The 17980-nt window shown below is 56.5% G+C and overlaps 2 long non-coding RNA genes across 2 annotated transcripts; both read left to right on the top strand.

Moving 5' to 3' along the window:
* The first annotated feature begins 8054 nt into the window (after positions 1–8054).
* Positions 8055–10534, top strand: LOC137456715 (uncharacterized). Its single transcript, XR_010991086.1, has 2 exons — positions 8055–8427; positions 9888–10534. It is a non-coding gene; the product is annotated as an uncharacterized lncRNA (long non-coding RNA).
* A 1681-nt stretch (positions 10535–12215) lies between these two features.
* Positions 12216–16692, top strand: LOC137456741 (uncharacterized). The gene is made up of 4 exons (XR_010991097.1): positions 12216–12292; positions 14548–14626; positions 16358–16519; positions 16613–16692. It is a non-coding gene; the product is annotated as an uncharacterized lncRNA (long non-coding RNA).
* The last annotated feature ends 1288 nt before the right edge of the window (positions 16693–17980 follow it).

The raw sequence follows: 17980 nt of genomic DNA, 5'->3' as shown, positions 1-17980 counted from the left end.
GCCGCCCCGGGGGAGCTCAATGCTGCCACCCTGTGCGTAATGGCCGGCAGTGGAGCCGTGCCGCGGCGTGTGCCGCCCCGTGGGAGCTCAATGCTGCCACCCTGTGCGTAATGGCCGGCAGTGCAGCCGTGCCGCGGCGTGTGCCGCCCCGTGGGAGCTCAATGCTGCCACCCTGTGCGTAATGGCCGGCAGTGCAGCCGTACCGCGGCGTATAGCGCCCCGTGGGAGCTCAGTGCTCAACCCTGTGTGTAATGGCCGGCAGTGCTGCCGTGCCGCGGCGTGTGCCGCCCCGGGGGAGCTAATTTCTGCAGCCTAACTGCGCTGAATGCTCGAAAATTCTTAGGGGGAGAGCGGAGAGCGGAGAGCTTGACTCGAGCGTCGCTATGGATCCGGCGCCTGCGCCCTAGCCCGGATCTGCTTCCCAGTCGCTTCCAGTTCTCTGCCAGTCCTTTGGTGGGAGGAAACTGTTGGGACCGGGAGGGCACCGGGAGGAGGCCATTACTGTGTAGTTTGGTAATACCGACGGCTGCAGCTGGTGCTGAGCTAAACAGAATGATCACAGAAGGCTTTTGCTCTGAAGCCAGAGCTGCCTGCTGGCGGAACGAACGTTTTTCTGACAGCTCTTGGAGGAACATTTCTGTACAGGTGTTCCCCAGGGCTCCTCAGCTGCTCAGAACTCAACGTGTTGTCTTGGAGGGGAATAAAACCCATGGAAAGCTGAGAGTGAGGTGACAACGCAGGCACCGCCCCCCCCGGCGTGTCACCGCCCCCTCAGCGTGGCACCGCCCCCTCAGCGTGTCACCGCCCCCCTCCAGCGTGTCACCGCCCCCTCCAGCGTGGCACCGCCCCCCCCAGCGTGTCACCGCCCCCCCCAGCGTGTCACCGCCCCCCCCAGCGTGTCACCGCCCCCCCCCAGCGTGTCACCGCCCCCCCCCAGCGTGTCACCGCCCCCCCAGCGTGTCACCGCCCCCCCAGCGTGTCACCGCCCCCCTCCAGCGTGTCACCGCCCCCCTCCAGCGTGTCACCGCCCCCCTCCAGCGTGTCACCGCCCCCCCCAGCGTGGCGCCGCCCCCTCCAGCGTGTCGCCGCCCCCCTCCAGCGTGTCGCCGCCCCCCTCCGGCGTGTCACCGCTCCCCTCCGGCGTGTCACCGCCCCCCCAGCGTGGCACCGCCCCCGCCCAGCGTGTCACCACCCCCCTCCAGCGTGTCACCGCCCCCCAGCCTGAACCCCACCCCCCAGCATGGCACCGCCCTCAACAACATGGCGCCAGATGCTTTCACGGTTGTGGCTCGTAGAGGTTGCAGCTCTTCTGCTGTGTCCCAGGTCAGTGCCAGTCTCTGCTGCTTTGTGGGGTTTCTCTATAGCAGCCGCTAGAGGTGCGCGGGGCTTGGGGGGGTGGCCACCGGCGGGGCAGCGCGGGGCTTTTGGGGGGGGGGGGGGGGGGCGTGTCCGGGCTTGGCCGGTGGGGCTCTGCGGGGGTGGCGGCTGCTGCCTCAACCGTACCCAGAGGCCCCGTGGGAGCTCAATGCTGCCACCCTGTGTGTAATGGCCGGCAGTGCAGCCGTGCCGCGGCGTGTGCCGCCCCGGGGGAGCTCAGTGCTGCCACCCGGTGTGTAATGGCCGGCAGTGCAGCCGTGCCGCGGCGTATAGCGCCCCGTGGGAGCTCAGTGCTCAACCCTGTGTGTAATGGCCGCAGTGCAGCCGTGCCGCGGCGTGTGCCGCCCCGTGGGAGCTAATTTCTGCAGCCTAACTGCGCCGAATGCTCGAAAATTCTTAAGGGAAGAGCGGAGAGCGGAGAGCTTGACTCGAGTGTCGCTATGGATCCGGCGCCTGCGCCCTAGCCCGGCTCTGCTCGCGCCAGGGGGGCAGCGTCCCGGTGGTCGCTATGGATACGGCGCCTGCGCCCTAGCCCGGCTCTGCTCGCGCCAGGGGGGCAGCGTCCCGGTGGTCGCTATGGATACGGCGCCTGCGCCGCAGCGGGTCCGGTCCCGCGCACGCGCCCTCCTCGCGGGCTGCGCCCCGCTTTTCTGGCCGGGGGGGCGGGCGCCGCGCTGAGCAGCTTTGGAGCCGGAGCGGTTGCGGAGAGCCCTGATTCGGCGCCTGACGCCGTTCTGTGCCCCAGGGTGCCTGCGAACCGCCGTCCTTTGGCGGGGCAAGGGGTCCTGGCGCATTCGGGGAGCTCGCAGTGCGGTTTCCGGTGTCGCTGCCGGCCCGGGACTCCCAGGTGTGTTCCTTCCGGCGTCTGAAGGTGGTCTGGGGCCATCGGCAGGGCTTTTGGGGGTGACGGAGGAGGTCTGGGGACACCTAAAATGGTCTGGGGATATGTAAAGTTCTCGTGGGACCATCTGAAAGGGTCAAGGGTCGTGGAGAGGCAGCTGGGCACCTCCGTCGGACCCTTTGGGAGGTCTCTGCAGGCTCCCGTGGGAGCTGGGGGTGTCTCGGGGTGGGTTTGGGTTTGGGTTTGTGCTGCAAACAGCGTTGATAATGACTTAGAGAAAGACACACAAGAGACTCAGTAAGTCTCTTGTATCGTGCTTCTATTCTGGCGCCTGACACAGGTAGGATCATGTCAAAAGAGCTGTGTGTCTTCAGAGAGGTTTGGGCAAACTTTTATACAAAAAGTTATCTGTCTATAATGACAGAGGTCCAGATGCTGCCTATCTATACAAAGCTTATCTATCTAAAAGAGCAGAAGTACACATATCATGCAGGTGTCCTTTATCGTATACAAAGGAGCATCTTGTCCAAGACTAACAGAAGTGAATCACTGACAAATCCTGTTATTCCTTCTCTATCCAAAGGCTGTCTGCCAACCCCTCTCCCCCTCCCTGCGTTCCAGCATTTCAGCTAACAAGCGGAAAATTCTTATCAACTCTGTGGTTCTGTTAATGAGACTTTTCTGTTCATCAGTTCCCCCCTTTCTCACAGCCAACAGTATATTCCTATACTATATTTTCTTAAGTCAAACTTTGGACCCAGGCTTTCTGAGCTATCTTTCCCATGCTGACACTTGTGGAAGTTACTCTCAGATGTAGTCACCCAGTCTGATGGCCCCCAAGTCCAATTCAATGAGGCTTCCCCAAATAAAGGGGTCCTCATTTGGCCTCGAGGAAGTTCAGTGCATATCCAAGAGTTAGAGAGATTAGTTTGCAAAGCCAATTCTTGCCTAACGTGTAAGTACATATTGCCTTCCCATCCCTCAATTTCCTTGCTGTGCTGCAAAGATTTTGAGAGGAATTTCTAGGTATTAACTACAGCCAGGGCAATCCTTCAAGTGCCCTAGGAATGCGGTGAAAACCTTTTGGGAATTGTTCCTGCTCTGTTACTCCTCAAGCTATGAGGAGCTCTTCAGGGCAGCTCCAAGGTTAGGTTTGGATTCTCCTGGAGTCGCACACAGAACGAGTCTCACGATTCCAGTGGTGTAATTTCATAGCTGCATTTTCTTCTCTCTGCCTAGGTGACAGGACGACCTCACTAATGAAGAGAGATAGCCTGAGCTCTGCAGGAACCTTGAACCCAAGCAGCCAGTGCCTTCTGTGAGTACAAGCTGTCCTTGTTCAACGTGGAACTAGTTGAGAGCTGAAGCCAGACCATACCTTAATTCCCTCAGCTTCCTCTTCTGCAGATTAAACAGTCCCAGTTCCTTCAGCCACTCCTCGTAAGACTTGTTATCCAGACCCCTCACCAGCTTTGTGGCCCTTCTCTGGACTCACTCTCTCACAAGGGGTGTCCTGGGGAACACCACTTGTGCCCGGCCGGCCACCGGCTGGGTTTAACTCTGTTCCCCACCACTCTCGGGGCCCAGCCATCCATCCTGTTCTGCTGTCCAGCAGTCCCTTTGAAAAAAAATCCATCTGAAAAAAGAAGTAGCAGAGAAGGAAAGCTGAAGCTGCAAAGATTGCAATCCCCTCAGTTCTGGTTGTAGCCAGGTGGGGGTTGGTCTCTTCTCCCAGGCAAGCAGCACCAGAGCAAGAGGGCACAGTCTCAAGCTGTGCCAGGGGAGGTTTAGGCTGAATGTTAGGAAGAGGTTTACAGCTTGGCCAAAGACTCTTCTGATCCCTGTCTTCTGGTCGTGACCAGCAGCGTGCACGGGTGGCCAAGAAGGCCACTGGCAACCTGGCCAATATCAGGATCAGAGTGGCCAGCAGGAGCAGGGAGGTCATTCTGCCCCTGCACTTGGCACTGGTTAGGGCACACCTTGAGTCCCGTGTCCAGTTCTGGGCCCCTCCGTTTAAGCAAGATGTTGAGTTGCTGGAAGGTGTCCGGAGAAGGGCAACCAAGCTGGGGAGGGGTTTGGAGCACAGGCCTGTGAGGAGAGGCTGAGGGAGCTGGGGTTGCTTAGCCTGGAGAAGAGGAGGCTCAGGGGAGACCTTCTTGCTTTCTACGACTCCCTGAAGGGAGGTTGTAGCCAGGTGGGGGTTGGTCTCTTCTTCCAGGCAAGCAGCACCAGAACAAGAGGACACAGTCTCAAGCTGTGCCAGGGGAGGTTTAGGCTAGAGGTTAGGAAGAGGTTCTGCACAGAGAGAGTGATTGCCCATTGGAATGGGCTGCCCAGGGAGGTGGTGGAGTCACCATCTTTGGAGGTGTTCAGGAGGAGACTGGATAGGGTGCTTGGTTGCATGGTTTAGTTGATTAGGTGGTGTTGGATGATAGGTTGGACACGATGATCTTGAAGGTCTCTTCCAACCTGGTCCGGTCCATTCCATTCCAATCAACTAAACCACGGCACTGAGTGCCTCATCCAGTCTCTTTCTAAACACTTCCAGTGATGGTGACTCCACCACCTCCCTGGGCAGCACATTCCAAAGGCCAATCTCTCTTTCAACCTGCTCTATTCTATTCTATGAAGACCTTCTTCCTAACATCCAGGTTTAATTGGTGAGAGCAACAGACTTGGTTGCTGCCACCCGCTGCTAAGGGGTCTGAGTGGCCCCCAAATGGGGTTTGGAGGCAGGTAGAGGTTTCTTTTGGCAGGTGAAGGGGTTTTGTGGGCATCTAGAAGGGGTGTGGAGCCCCCTGAAAGGGTCTGGGATAGTGTCAGGGGGTTCTGGGCTGGTCCACCAGCGGGTCTGGGGACATTAGAAGCGTCTGGGGGTACCTAAAACGGAGCTGGGCGTATCAGATGGGGGGTTTGGGTGCCTCCAAAGGGGTTTTGTGGGCATCTAAGTTGGGGAATCTGGGGGGGTCCTGAAGGAGTTGGGGGGTTCTCCTCAAGCTATGAGCAGACACACAGACAGTTGTTAACGGACTTTCTTTGATCATTCCAGGTCTGGTGTGCTGGGACTGGCAGGATCTTCCTGAGCTGTCCACGTACAGTTTCTGTCGACACTCTTCAGCTCGTACATCCGGTTTGCTGACAGAGGGTGTGGGGTTTGTGGGGCCCGGCAGCGAGACTTTTCCAAAGAGGAGCTCTTAAGGGCAGCTCCAAGGTTAGGTTTGGAGTCTCCTGGAGTCGCACACAGAACGAGTCTCACGATTCCAGTGGTCTAATTTCACAGCTGCATTTTCTTCTCTCTGCCTAGGTGACAGGACGACCTCACTAATGAAGAGAGATAGCCTGAGCTCTGCAGGAACCTTGAACCCAAGCAGCCAGTGCCTTCTGTGAGTACAAGCTGTCCTTGCTCAACGTGGAACTAGTTGAGAGCTGAAGCCAGACCACACCATAATTCCCTCAGCTTCCTCTTCTGCACATTAAACAGTCCCAGTTCCTTCAGCCACTCCTCGTAAGGCTTGTTATCCAGACCCCTCACCGGCTTTGTGGCCCTTCTCTGGACTCACTCTCTCACAAGGGGTGTCCTGGGGAACACCACTTGTGCCCGGCCGGCCACCGGCTGGGTTTAACTCTGTTCCCCACCGCTCTCGGGGCCCAGCCATCCATCCTGTTCTGCTGTCCAGCAGTCCCTTTGAAAAAAAATCCATCTGAAAAAAGAAGTAGCAGAGAAGGAAAGCTGAAGCTGCAAAGATTGCAATCCCCTCAGTTCTGGTTGTAGCCAGGTGGGGGTTGGTCTCTTCTCCCAGGCAAGCAGCACCAGAGCAAGAGGGCACAGTCTCAAGCTGTGCCAGGGGAGGTTTAGGCTGAATGTTAGGAAGAGGTTTACAGCTTGGCCAAAGACTCTTCTGATCCCTGTCTTCTGGTCGTGACCAGCAGCGTGCACGGGTGGCCAAGAAGGCCACTGGCAACCTGGCCAATATCAGGATCAGAGTGGCCAGCAGGAGCAGGGAGGTCATTCTGCCCCTGCACTTGGCACTGGTTAGGGCACACCTTGAGTCCCGTGTCCAGTTCTGGGCCCCTCCGTTTAAGCAAGACGTTGAGTTGCTGGAAGGTGTCCGGAGAAGGGCAACCAAGCTGGGGAGGGGTTTGGAGCACAGGCCTGTGAGGAGAGGCTGAGGGAGCTGGGGTTGCTTAGCCTGGAGAAGAGGAGGCTCAGGGGAGACCTTCTTGCTTTCTACGACTCCCTGAAGGGAGGTTGTAGCCAGGTGGGGGTTGGTCTCTTCTTCCAGGCAAGCAGCACCAGAACAAGAGGACACAGTCTCAAGCTGTGCCAGGGGAGGTTTAGGCTAGAGGTTAGGAAGAGGTTCTGCACAGAGAGAGTGATTGCCCATTGGAATGGGCTGCCCAGGGAGGTGGTGGAGTCACCATCTTTGGAGGTGTTCAGGAGGAGACTGGATAGGGTGCTTGGTTGCATGGTTTAGTTGATTAGGTGGTGTTGGATGATAGGTTGGACACGATGATCTTGAAGGTCTCTTCCAACCTGGTCCGGTCCATTCCATTCCAATCAACTAAACCACGGCACTGAGTGCCTCATCCAGTCTCTTTCTAAACACTTCCAGTGATGGTGACTCCACCACCTCCCTGGGCAGCACATTCCAAAGGCCAATCTCTCTTTCAACCTGCTCTATTCTATTCTATGAAGACCTTCTTCCTAACATCCAGGTTTAATTGGTGAGAGCAACAGACTTGGTTGCTGCCACCCGCTGCTAAGGGGTCTGAGTGGCCCCCAAATGGGGTTTGGAGGCAGGTAGAGGTTTCTTTTGGCAGGTGAAGGGGTTTTGTGGGCATCTAGAAGGGGTGTGGAGCCCCCTGAAAGAGTCTGGGATAGTGTCAGGGGGTTCTGGGCTGGTCCACCAGCGGGTCTGGGGACATTAGAAGCGTCTGGGGGTACCTAAAACGGAGCTGGGCGTATCAGATGGGGGGTTTGGGTGCCTCCAAAGGGGTTTTGTGGGCATCTAAGTTGGGGAATCTGGGGGGGTCCTGAAGGAGTTGGGGGGTTCTCCTCAAGCTATGAGCAGACACACAGACAGTTGTTAACGGACTTTCTTTGATCATTCCAGGTCTGGTGTGCTGGGACTGGCAGGATCTTCCTGAGCTGTCCACGTACAGTTTCTGTCGACACTCTTCAGCTCGTACATCCGGTTTGCTGACAGAGGGTGTGGGGTTTGTGGGGCCCGGCAGCGAGACTTTTCCAAAGAGGAGCTCTTAAGGGCAGCTCCAAGGTTAGGTTTGGAGTCTCCTGGAGTCGCACACAGAACGAGTCTCACGATTCCAGTGGTCTAATTTCATAGCTGCATTTTCTTCTCTCTGCCTAGGTGACAGGACGACCTCACTAATGAAGAGAGATAGCCTGAGCTCTGCAGGAACCTTGAACCCAAGCAGCCAGTGCCTTCTGTGAGTACAAGCTGTCCTTGCTCAACGTGGAACTAGTTGAGAGCTGAAGCCAGACCACACCATAATTCCCTCAGCTTCCTCTTCTGCACATTAAACAGTCCCAGTTCCTTCAGCCACTCCTCGTAAGGCTTGTTATCCAGACCCCTCACCGGCTTTGTGGCCCTTCTCTGGACTCACTCTCTCACAAGGGGTGTCCTGGGGAACACCACTTGTGCCCGGCCGGCCACCGGCTGGGTTTAACTCTGTTCCCCACCGCTCTCGGGGCCCGGCCATCCATCCTGTTCTGCTGTCCAGCAGTCCCTTTGAAAAACAATCCATCTGAAAAAAGAAGTAGCAGAGAAGGAAAGCTGAAGCTGCAAAGATTGCAGTCCCCTCAGTTCTTGTGGTACCCGCTGTGAGATCCTAAGCCACCTGAACTGAGCCGGTCAGGCAGCCAAGCTAGTGCAGCAGTGTCTTCTGGAGAGTTGATAGGAGCCAGTTCTGTGGGGTTTGTTGAAGTGAGTGGCCAGTCGTTCTACATGAACAATTGTCTTAGTGCTAGCAAGTAGGAGGCTCTGAAGTGTGGTACTTTGAATGCTCCATTCATACTTGCCCTTCAGGAGGAGCCAGCTCTTTCATTGAAGGATCTTCCTGAGGTGTCCAAGTACAATTTCTGTTGACACTTTTCAGCTCTTACATCCAGGTTGCTGACAGAGGATGTTGGGTTTGTGGGCGCTGGCAGCGACAGTTTTCCAAAGAGGAGCTCTAAGGCCAGCTGCAAGGTTAGGTTTGGATTCTCCTGGGGTGCCTGTGCTTGAAAGCCCCCCAGAGGCCGTGCAGAGTGGTGCTCGCAGTAGCTCTGTGCAAGTCTGCCATGGGCTCAGGAGGCCAGTATCTAGAGAGAGGGAAGGACAGAGACACTTCTAAGACAGTTTTAAAGAAATAATTATGAGAAGAGGCAAATTAATTCTGGGGACTCATGTGATATATCTGTTTAAGAGAAAAAAAAATGAAGGAGGTTTCTGACCATAACCAGGCTGACAAAGCACAGTAATGTGGTTTCCTATGGGATTCAACTCCTCCTGCATTGCACAGGACACTTCAACAGCTGTCCTGACAAGCTCTAAGTAATGAACTTAATCCACCCTGTGCAAGCAATGGGGCAAAAGGTTACAAAATCCATGTATGCAATTGAGACGTGTTACATTGGGACGCCCAGGATACAGCTCATCAAGCTCTCCTAGTTTTTAGACGCAAGATGGAAGAAGGAAGGGGGAAGACAGAGCAGAAGGTCTATTTAAATATGAAACTCCTAGGCTGAAAGAAAAGAAAAACATTTTAAAGAGCACTCAGTGAGACTCTGTCACCAGCATAGCTAATCACAGAATCACTGAGTGTTAGGGGTTGGAAGGGACCCCAAAATAGCATCCGGTCCAACCCCTGTGCCAGTGCAGGATCACCTGGGGCAGGTTTTGAATGTCTCCAGAGACTCCACTAACTCTCTGGGCAGCCTGCTCCAGGGCTCTGGCACACACAGTGAAAAGGTTTTCCCTTCTGTTCCTGTGGAACTTCCTCCTTTTATTCGTCGGACGCAGCGAAGCCGCTGGGTCGTGTTGCTGCGGCAAGGTGACCCACCCTGTAGTTGAGGGCCTGGGTCTGTGCCTTCATGGCAGCCTGTTCCCTTGGCACCCTGTCAGCTTAACAGCCCTGTACTCGGGGTCTGTGTGACGAGTTGTGGAGCCCTCCATCCCCCTTCTGTCCCCAGCAGCAGCCCAAGGTCCCTGTAAGCAGGGCTGGGGAGGCTGCTTTAGGCAGCTAACAGGAACCAACCTTGCCTGGCCCTTAGGGGGCTGAGGTCAGTCCCTGGGCTCCTGAAGAGGTGGTGTTGCGCTGCTGCCAGGAGGGCCGGCCCGTAGGTGGGGCACGGGCCAGAGCCTGTGGCTCTCTGTGGGGCTTTTTGGGAGTGCTGCTGAGGCCTCACTCTGTCCTGTTGGCATCCTTTGTCAGGGTAGCCAGATCCTAGGCCTGATGTCTATCGTTAGCTCAATCGCAGAATTTCCTCGTCTGCTGTTCCTGTCCGTAAATTTTTGCCAGTGCTTCTGTAATAAAAAGGTTTTTATTTCTCCTGTAACTTGCAAGCTGGTGACCTCCTTAGGAGCACCACTGTGTTGTTCACAAAGTTCTTTGCTGTTGCAAAGCTGGGAGAAGTGTGAGGTTCAGCTGATGAAGTTTCTCTCTTTAGAAGTGTCTGCTCAGCCGTCCTCTTCCTGGATCTCGGAGCTTTGTCTCTCCCTGTTTGCGGTGCCCCGACAAGGACTTGTGCCGACACATCCTCGGGAAGCTGAAACCACCAAAGGGTTTAATGGGTTTGAGACAAAATTCACCCAACTCCTTCTGCGGTGGTGTACGGGAAAGAGTCGGTAGGGGAAGCCGCAGGACAGCCTGCAGCAAAGCTCAGGACTTGTTCCCTCGCCTCTGCCTTCTGCACGTCTCCTCGTCGGCCGCCTGTAAGCGAGACGCTTCACCAGCTGGCTTGTTTGAATTCAGCAAAGTTATGGCATGGAAGTTATCTGGTAGGAGTCGTTGCTAAACAGATGTAGTTGAAGCTTTGTATCTTCCGTTCTCTCTACTAGTTATTCTAATCTTGCCCTGTTGGTTTAGCCCATCAGTTTTCATGTTCTCTTCATCTATTAGTAGCAGAAGAAAGGGCCCCTTGATTCCAGTATTTCTTGCTGTAGTTCAGAGGTAGAGTTGGCTTTCCCTCTGACCTTTTATACTTTTACTTTGTGTTAAGTGGAACCCAAAACTGAATAGGATACTTTGTGTAAAGCTTGAGCAGCCCTTAACTTTCGAATTATTATACTGCATGCACTAGTGCTTTGCAACATTCACAGGACTGTGGTGGTGTCAGATAGTTCACTTGCATTTAGTTCCTCAGGGGCCAGGCCTTCCTTTGGGCTGATAGTCTTGGCCAAAGCTGCAATGTTCAGTCCTTGCTGTGAAAGGCAGGAGGTGCTGGCTGGGCAGTTTGCTTTATTTTGTGCCTTTTTGGGGGTGAATCAAAGGGAGTGGGGGGATTGTGGGTGGGCTGGTCCTGCCACGTGGGGCAGGGGGCTGCTGCAGCAGAGGAGCAGGTGAGCGAGGGCTGGGGTCCCCCCCTAAAGTGCTGAAAATTCTCCGAGGGCACCACAATATCTTTAAAAGTGTAAGTACTGGGGTGAGGCGAGGCGGAGGCAAACCTCTGGTTTGCAGCTGGAGAGGGAGGGCTTGGAGTGACTGGTGCGTAAGAAAGCTTTGGAAACGACCCCTGTCTGCCCTCTCTGCTTCTAAAAGGCTTTTAGCATTGGAAACTAAAACCCACGTGGGGGCCCGGCTGCTGCCCACGCCCAGGGAGGTGCTCAGTGCTGCCACCCGGTGTGTAACGGCCGGCAGTGCAGCCGTACCGCGGCGTGTGCCGCCCCGGGGGAGCTCAATGCTGCCACCCTGTGCGTAATGGCCGGCAGTGCAGCCGTGCCGCGGCGTGTGCCGCCCCGTGGGAGCTCAATGCTGCCACCCTGTGCGTAATGGCCGGCAGTGCAGCCGTACCGCGGCGTATAGCGCCCCGTGGGAGCTCAGTGCTCAACCCTGTGTGTAATGGCCGGCAGTGCTGCCGTGCCGCGGCGTGTGCCGCCCCGGGGGAGCTAATTTCTGCAGCCTAACTGCGCTGAATGCTCGAAAATTCTTAGGGGGAGAGCGGAGAGCGGAGAGCTTGACTCGAGCGTCGCTATGGATCCGGCGCCTGCGCCCTAGCCCGGATCTGCTTCCCAGTCGCTTCCAGTTCTCTGCCAGTCCTTTGGTGGGAGGAAACTGTTGGGACCGGGAGGGCACCGGGAGGAGGCCATTACTGTGTAGTTTGGTAATACCGACGGCTGCAGCTGGTGCTGAGCTAAACAGAATGATCACAGAAGGCTTTTGCTCTGAAGCCAGAGCTGCCTGCTGGCGGAACGAACGTTTTTCTGACAGCTCTTGGAGGAACATTTCTGTACAGGTGTTCCCCAGGGCTCCTCAGCTGCTCAGAACTCAACGTGTTGTCTTGGAGGGGAATAAAACCCATGGAAAGCTGAGAGTGAGGTGACAACGCAGGCACCGCCCCCCCCGGCGTGTCACCGTCCCCCCAGCGTGGCACCGCCCCCTCAGCGTGGCACCGCCCCCTCAGCGTGTCACCGCCCCCCTCCAGCGTGTCACCGCCTCCCCCAGCGTGGCACCTCCCCCCCAGCGTATCACCGCCCCCCCCAGCGTGGCACCGCCTCCCCCAGCGTGTCACCGCCCCCCTCCAGCGTGTCACCGCCCCCCTCCAGCGTGTCACCGCCCCCCTCCAGCGTGTCACCGCCCCCCTCCAGCGTGTCACCGCCCCCCTCCAGCGTGTCACCGCCCCCCTCCAGCGTGTCACCGCCCCCCTCCAGCGTGTCACCGCCCCCCTCCAGCGTGTCACCGCCCCCCTCCAGCGTGTCACCGCCCCCCCCCAGCGTGGCACCGCCCCCCTCCAGCGTGTCACCGCCCCCCAGCCTGAACCCCACCCCCCAGCATGGCACCGCCCTCAACAACATGGCGCCAGATGCTTTCAGGGTTGTGGCTGGTAGTGGTTGCAGCTCTTCTGCTGTGTCCCAGGTCAGTGCCAGTCTCTGCTGCTTTGTGGGGTTTCTCTATAGCAGCCGCTGGAGGTGCGCGGGGCTTGGGGGGGTGGCCACCGGCGGGGCAGCGCGGGGCTTTTGGGGGGGGGGGGGGGGGCGTGTCCGGGCTTGGCCGGTGGGGCTCTGCCGGGGTGGCGGCTGCTGCCTCAACCGTACCCAGAGGCCCCGTGGGAGCTCAATGCTGCCACCCTGTGTGTAATGGCCGGCAGTGCAGCCGTGCCGCGGCGTGTGCCGCCCCGGGGGAGCTCAATGCTGCCACCCGGTGTGTAATGGCCGGCAGTGCAGCCGTACCGCGGCGTATAGCGCCCCGTGGGAGCTCAGTGCTCAACCCTGTGTGTAATGGCCGCAGTGCAGCCGTGCCGCGGCGTGTGCCGCCCCGTGGGAGCTAATTTCTGCAGCCTAACTGCGCCGAATGCTCGAAAATTCTTAAGGGAAGAGCGGAGAGCTTGACTCGAGTGTCGCTATGGATCCGGCGCCTGCGCCCTAGCCCGGCTCTGCTCGCGCCAGGGGGGCAGCGTCCCGGTGGTCGCTATGGATCCGGCGCCTGCGCCCTAGCCCGGCTCTGCTGGCGCCAGAGGGGCAGCGTCCCGGTGGTCGCTATGGATCCGGCGCCTGCGCCCTAGCCCGGCTCTGCTCGCGCCAGGGGGGCAGCGTCCCGGTGGTCGCTATGGATACGGCGCCTGCGCCCTAGCCCGGCTCTGCTCGCGCCAGGGGGGCAGCGTCCCGGTGGTCGCTATGGATACGGCGCCTGCGCCGCAGCGGGTCCGGTCCCGCGCACGCGCCCTCCTCGCGGGCTGCGCCCCGCTTTTCTGGCCGGGGGGGCGGGCACCGCGCTGAGCAGCTTTGGAGCCGGAGCGGTCGCGGAGAGCCCTGATTCGGCGCCTGACGCCGTTCTGTGCCCCAGGGTGCCTGCGAACCGCCGTCCTTTGGCGGGGCAAGGGGTCCTGGCGCATTCGGGGAGCTCGCAGTGCGGTTTCCGGTGTCGCTGCCGGCCCGGGACTCTCAGGTGTGTTCCTTCCGGCGTCTGAAGGTGGTCTGGGGCCATCGGCAGGGCTTTTGGGGGTGACGGAGGAGGTCTGGGGACACCTAAAATGGTCTGGGGATATGTAAAGTTTAGTGGGGCCATCTGAAAGGGTCAAGGGTCGTGGGGAGGCAGCTGGGCACCTCCGACGGACCCTTTGGGAGGTCTCTGCAGGCTCCCGTGGGAGCTGGGGGTGTCTCGGGGTGGGTTTGGGTTTGTGCTGCAAACAGCGTTGATAATGACTTAGAGAAAGACACACAAGAGACTCAGTAAGTCTCTTGTATCGTGCTTCTATTCTGGCGCCTGACACAGGTAGGATCATGTCAAAAGAGCTGTGTGTCTTCAGAGAGGTTTGGGCAAACTTTTATACAAAAAGTTATCTGTCTATAATGACAGAGGTCCAGATGCTGCCTATCTATACAAAGCTTATCTATCTAAAAGAGCAGAAGTACACATATCATGCAGGTGTCCTTTATTGTATACAAAGGAGCATCTTGTCCAAGACTAACAGAAGTGAATCACTGACAAATCCTGTTATTCCTTCTCTATCCAAAGGCTGTCTGCCAACCCCTCTCCCCCTCCCTGCGTTCCAGCATTTCAGCTAACAAGCGGAAAATTCTTATCAACTCTGTGGTTCTGTTAATGAGACTTTTCTGTTCGTCAATTCCCCCCTTTCTCACAGCCAACAGTATATTCCTATACTATATTTTCTTAAGTCAAACTTTGGACCCAGGCTTTCTGAGCTATCTTTCCCATGCTGACACTTGTGGAAGTTACTCTCAGATGTAGTCACCCAGTCTGATGGCCCCCAAGTCCAATTCAATGAGGCTTCCCCAAATAAAGGGGTCCTCATTTGGCCTCGAGGAAGTTCAGTGCATATCCAACAGTTAGAGAGATTAGTTTGCAAAGCCAATTCTTGCCTAACGTGTAAGTACATATTGCCTTCCCATCCCTCAATTTCCTTGCTGTGCTGCAAAGATTTTGAGAGGAATTTCTAGGTATTAACTACAGCCAGGGCAATCCTTCAAGTGCCCTAGGAATGCGGTGAAAACCTTTTGGGAATTGTTCCTGCTCTGTTACTCCTCAAGCTATGAGGAGCTCTTCAGGGCAGCTCCAAGGTTAGGTTTGGATTCTCCTGGAGTCGCACACAGAACGAGTCTCACGATTCCAGTGGTCTAATTTCATAGCTGCATTTTCTTCTCTCTGCCTAGGTGACAGGACGACCTCACTAATGAAGAGAGATAGCCTGAGCTCTGCAGGAACCTTGAACCCAAGCAGCCAGTGCCTTCTGTGAGTACAAGCTGTCCTTGCTCAACGTGGAACTAGTTGAGAGCTGAAGCCAGACCATACCTTAATTCCCTCAGCTTCCTCTTCTGCAGATTAAACAGTCCCAGTTCCTTCAGCCACTCCTCGTAAGACTTGTTATCCAGACCCCTCACCAGCTTTGTGGCCCTTCTCTGGACTCACTCTCTCACAAGGGGTGTCCTGGGGAACACCACTTGTGCCCGGCCGGCCACCGGCTGGGTTTAACTCTGTTCCCCACCGCTCTCGGGGCCCAGCCATCCATCCTGTTCTGCTGTCCAGCAGTCCCTTTGAAAAAAAATCCATCTGAAAAAAGAAGTAGCAGAGAAGGAAAGCTGAAGCTGCAAAGATTGCAATCCCCTCAGTTCTGGTTGTAGCCAGGTGGGGGTTGGTCTCTTCTCCCAGGCAAGCAGCACCAGAGCAAGAGGGCACAGTCTCAAGCTGTGCCAGGGGAGGTTTAGGCTGAATGTTAGGAAGAGGTTTACAGCTTGGCCAAAGACTCTTCCGATCCCTGTCTTCTGGTCGTGACCAGCAGCGTGCACGGGTGGCCAAGAAGGCCACTGGCAACCTGGCCAATATCAGGATCAGAGTGGCCAGCAGGAGCAGGGAGGTCATTCTGCCCCTGCACTTGGCACTGGTTAGGGCACACCTTGAGTCCCGTGTCCAGTTCTGGGCCCCTCCGTTTAAGCAAGACGTTGAGTTGCTGGAAGGTGTCCGGAGAAGGGCAACCAAGCTGGGGAGGGGTTTGGAGCACAGGCCTGTGAGGAGAGGCTGAGGGAGCTGGGGTTGCTTAGCCTGGAGAAGAGGAGGCTCAGGGGAGACCTTCTTGCTTTCTACGACTCCCTGAAGGGAGGTTGTAGCCAGGTGGGGGTTGGTCTCTTCTTCCAGGCAAGCAGCACCAGAACAAGAGGACACAGTCTCAAGCTGTGCCAGGGGAGGTTTAGGCTAGAGGTTAGGAAGAGGTTCTGCACAGAGAGAGTGATTGCCCATTGGAATGGGCTGCCCAGGGAGGTGGTGGAGTCACCATCTTTGGAGGTGTTCAGGAGGAGACTGGATAGGGTGCTTGGTTGCATGGTTTAGTTGATTAGGTGGTGTTGGATGATAAGTTGGACACGATGATCTTGAAGGTCTCTTCCAACCTGGTCCGGTCCATTCCATTCCAATCAACTAAACCACGGCACTGAGTGCCTCATCCAGTCTCTTTCTAAACACTTCCAGTGATGGTGACTCCACCACCTCCCTGGGCAGCACATTCCAAAGGCCAATCTCTCTTTCAACCTGCTCTATTCTATTCTATGAAGACCTTCTTCCTAACATCCAGGTTTAATTGGTGAGAGCAACAGACTTGGTTGCTGCCACCCGCTGCTAAGGGGTCTGAGTGGCCCCCAAATGGGGTTTGGAGGCAGGTAGAGGTTTCTTTTGGCAGGTGAAGGGGTTTTGTGGGCATCTAGAAGGGGTGTGGAGCCCCCTGAAAGGGTCTGGGATAGTGTCAGGGGGTTCTGGGCTGGTCCACCAGCGGGTCTGGGGACATTAGAAGCGTCTGGGGGTACCTAAAACGGAGCTGGGCGTATCAGATGGGGGGTTTGGGTGCCTCCAAAGGGGTTTTGTGGGCATCTAAGTTGGGGAATCTGGGGGGGTCCTGAAGGAGTTGGGGGGTTCTCCTCAAGCTATGAGCAGACACACAGACAGTTGTTAACGGACTTTCTTTGATCATTCCAGGTCTGGTGTGCTGGGACTGGCAGGATCTTCCTGAGCTGTCCACGTACAGTTTCTGTCGACACTCTTCAGCTCGTACATCCGGTTTGCTGACAGAGGGTGTGGGGTTTGTGGGGCCCGGCAGCGAGACTTTTCCAAAGAGGAGCTCTTCAGGGCAGCTCCAAGGTTAGGTTTGGAGTCTCCTGGAGTCGCACACAGAACGAGTCTCACGATTCCAGTGGTCTAATTTCATAGCTGCATTTTCTTCTCTCTGCCTAGGTGACAGGACGACCTCACTAATGAAGAGAGATAGCCTGAGCTCTGCAGGAACCTTGAACCCAAGCAGCCAGTGCCTTCTGTGAGTACAAGCTGTCCTTGCTCAACGTGGAACTAGTTGAGAGCTGAAGCCAGACCACACCATAATTCCCTCAGCTTCCTCTTCTGCACATTAAACAGTCCCAGTTCCTTCAGCCACTCCTCGTAAGGCTTGTTATCCAGACCCCTCACCGGCTTTGTGGCCCTTCTCTGGACTCACTCTCTCACAAGGGGTGTCCTGGGGAACACCACTTGTGCCCGGCCGGCCACCGGCTGGGTTTAACTCTGTTCCCCACCGCTCTCGGGGCCCAGCCATCCATCCTGTTCTGCTGTCCAGCAGTCCCTTTGAAAAAAAATCCATCTGAAAAAAGAAGTAGCAGAGAAGGAAAGCTGAAGCTGCAAAGATTGCAATCCCCTCAGTTCTGGTTGTAGCCAGGTGGGGGTTGGTCTCTTCTCCCAGGCAAGCAGCACCAGAGCAAGAGGGCACAGTCTCAAGCTGTGCCAGGGGAGGTTTAGGCTGAATGTTAGGAAGAGGTTTACAGCTTGGCCAAAGACTCTTCTGATCCCTGTCTTCTGGTCGTGACCAGCAGCGTGCACGGGTGGCCAAGAAGGCCACTGGCAACCTGGCCAATATCAGGATCAGAGTGGCCAGCAGGAGCAGGGAGGTCATTCTGCCCCTGCACTTGGCACTGGTTAGGGCACACCTTGAGTCCCGTGTCCAGTTCTGGGCCCCTCCGTTTAAGCAAGACGTTGAGTTGCTGGAAGGTGTCCGGAGAAGGGCAACAAAGCTGGGGAGGGGTTTGGAGCACAGGCCTGTGAGGAGAGGCTGAGGGAGCTGGGGTTGCTTAGCCTGGAGAAGAGGAGGCTCAGGGGAGACCTTCTTGCTTTCTACGACTCCCTGAAGGGAGGTTGTAGCCAGGTGGGGGTTGGTCTCTTCTTCCAGGCAAGCAGCACCAGAACAAGAGGACACAGTCTCAAGCTGTGCCAGGGGAGGTTTAGGCTAGAGGTTAGGAAGAGGTTCTGCACAGAGAGAGTGATTGCCCATTGGAATGGGCTGCCCAGGGAGGTGGTGGAGTCACCATCTTTGGAGGTGTTCAGGAGGAGACTGGATAGGGTGCTTGGTTGCATGGTTTAGTTGATTAGGTGGTGTTGGATGATAAGTTGGACACGATGATCTTGAAGGTCTCTTCCAACCTGGTCCGGTCCATTCCATTCCAATCAACTAAACCACGGCACTGAGTGCCTCATCCAGTCTCTTTCTAAACACTTCCAGTGATGGTGACTCCACCACCTCCCTGGGCAGCACATTCCAAAGGCCAATCTCTCTTTCAA

Source organism: Melanerpes formicivorus, unplaced genomic scaffold, assembly GCF_026170545.1.
Source record: "Melanerpes formicivorus ecotype bairdi unplaced genomic scaffold, bMelFor1.0.p_v2 SCAF_135, whole genome shotgun sequence".
NCBI classification, from domain to species: domain Eukaryota; kingdom Metazoa; phylum Chordata; class Aves; order Piciformes; family Picidae; genus Melanerpes; species Melanerpes formicivorus.
This window is presented reverse-complemented; position numbering and strand designations above follow the sequence as displayed.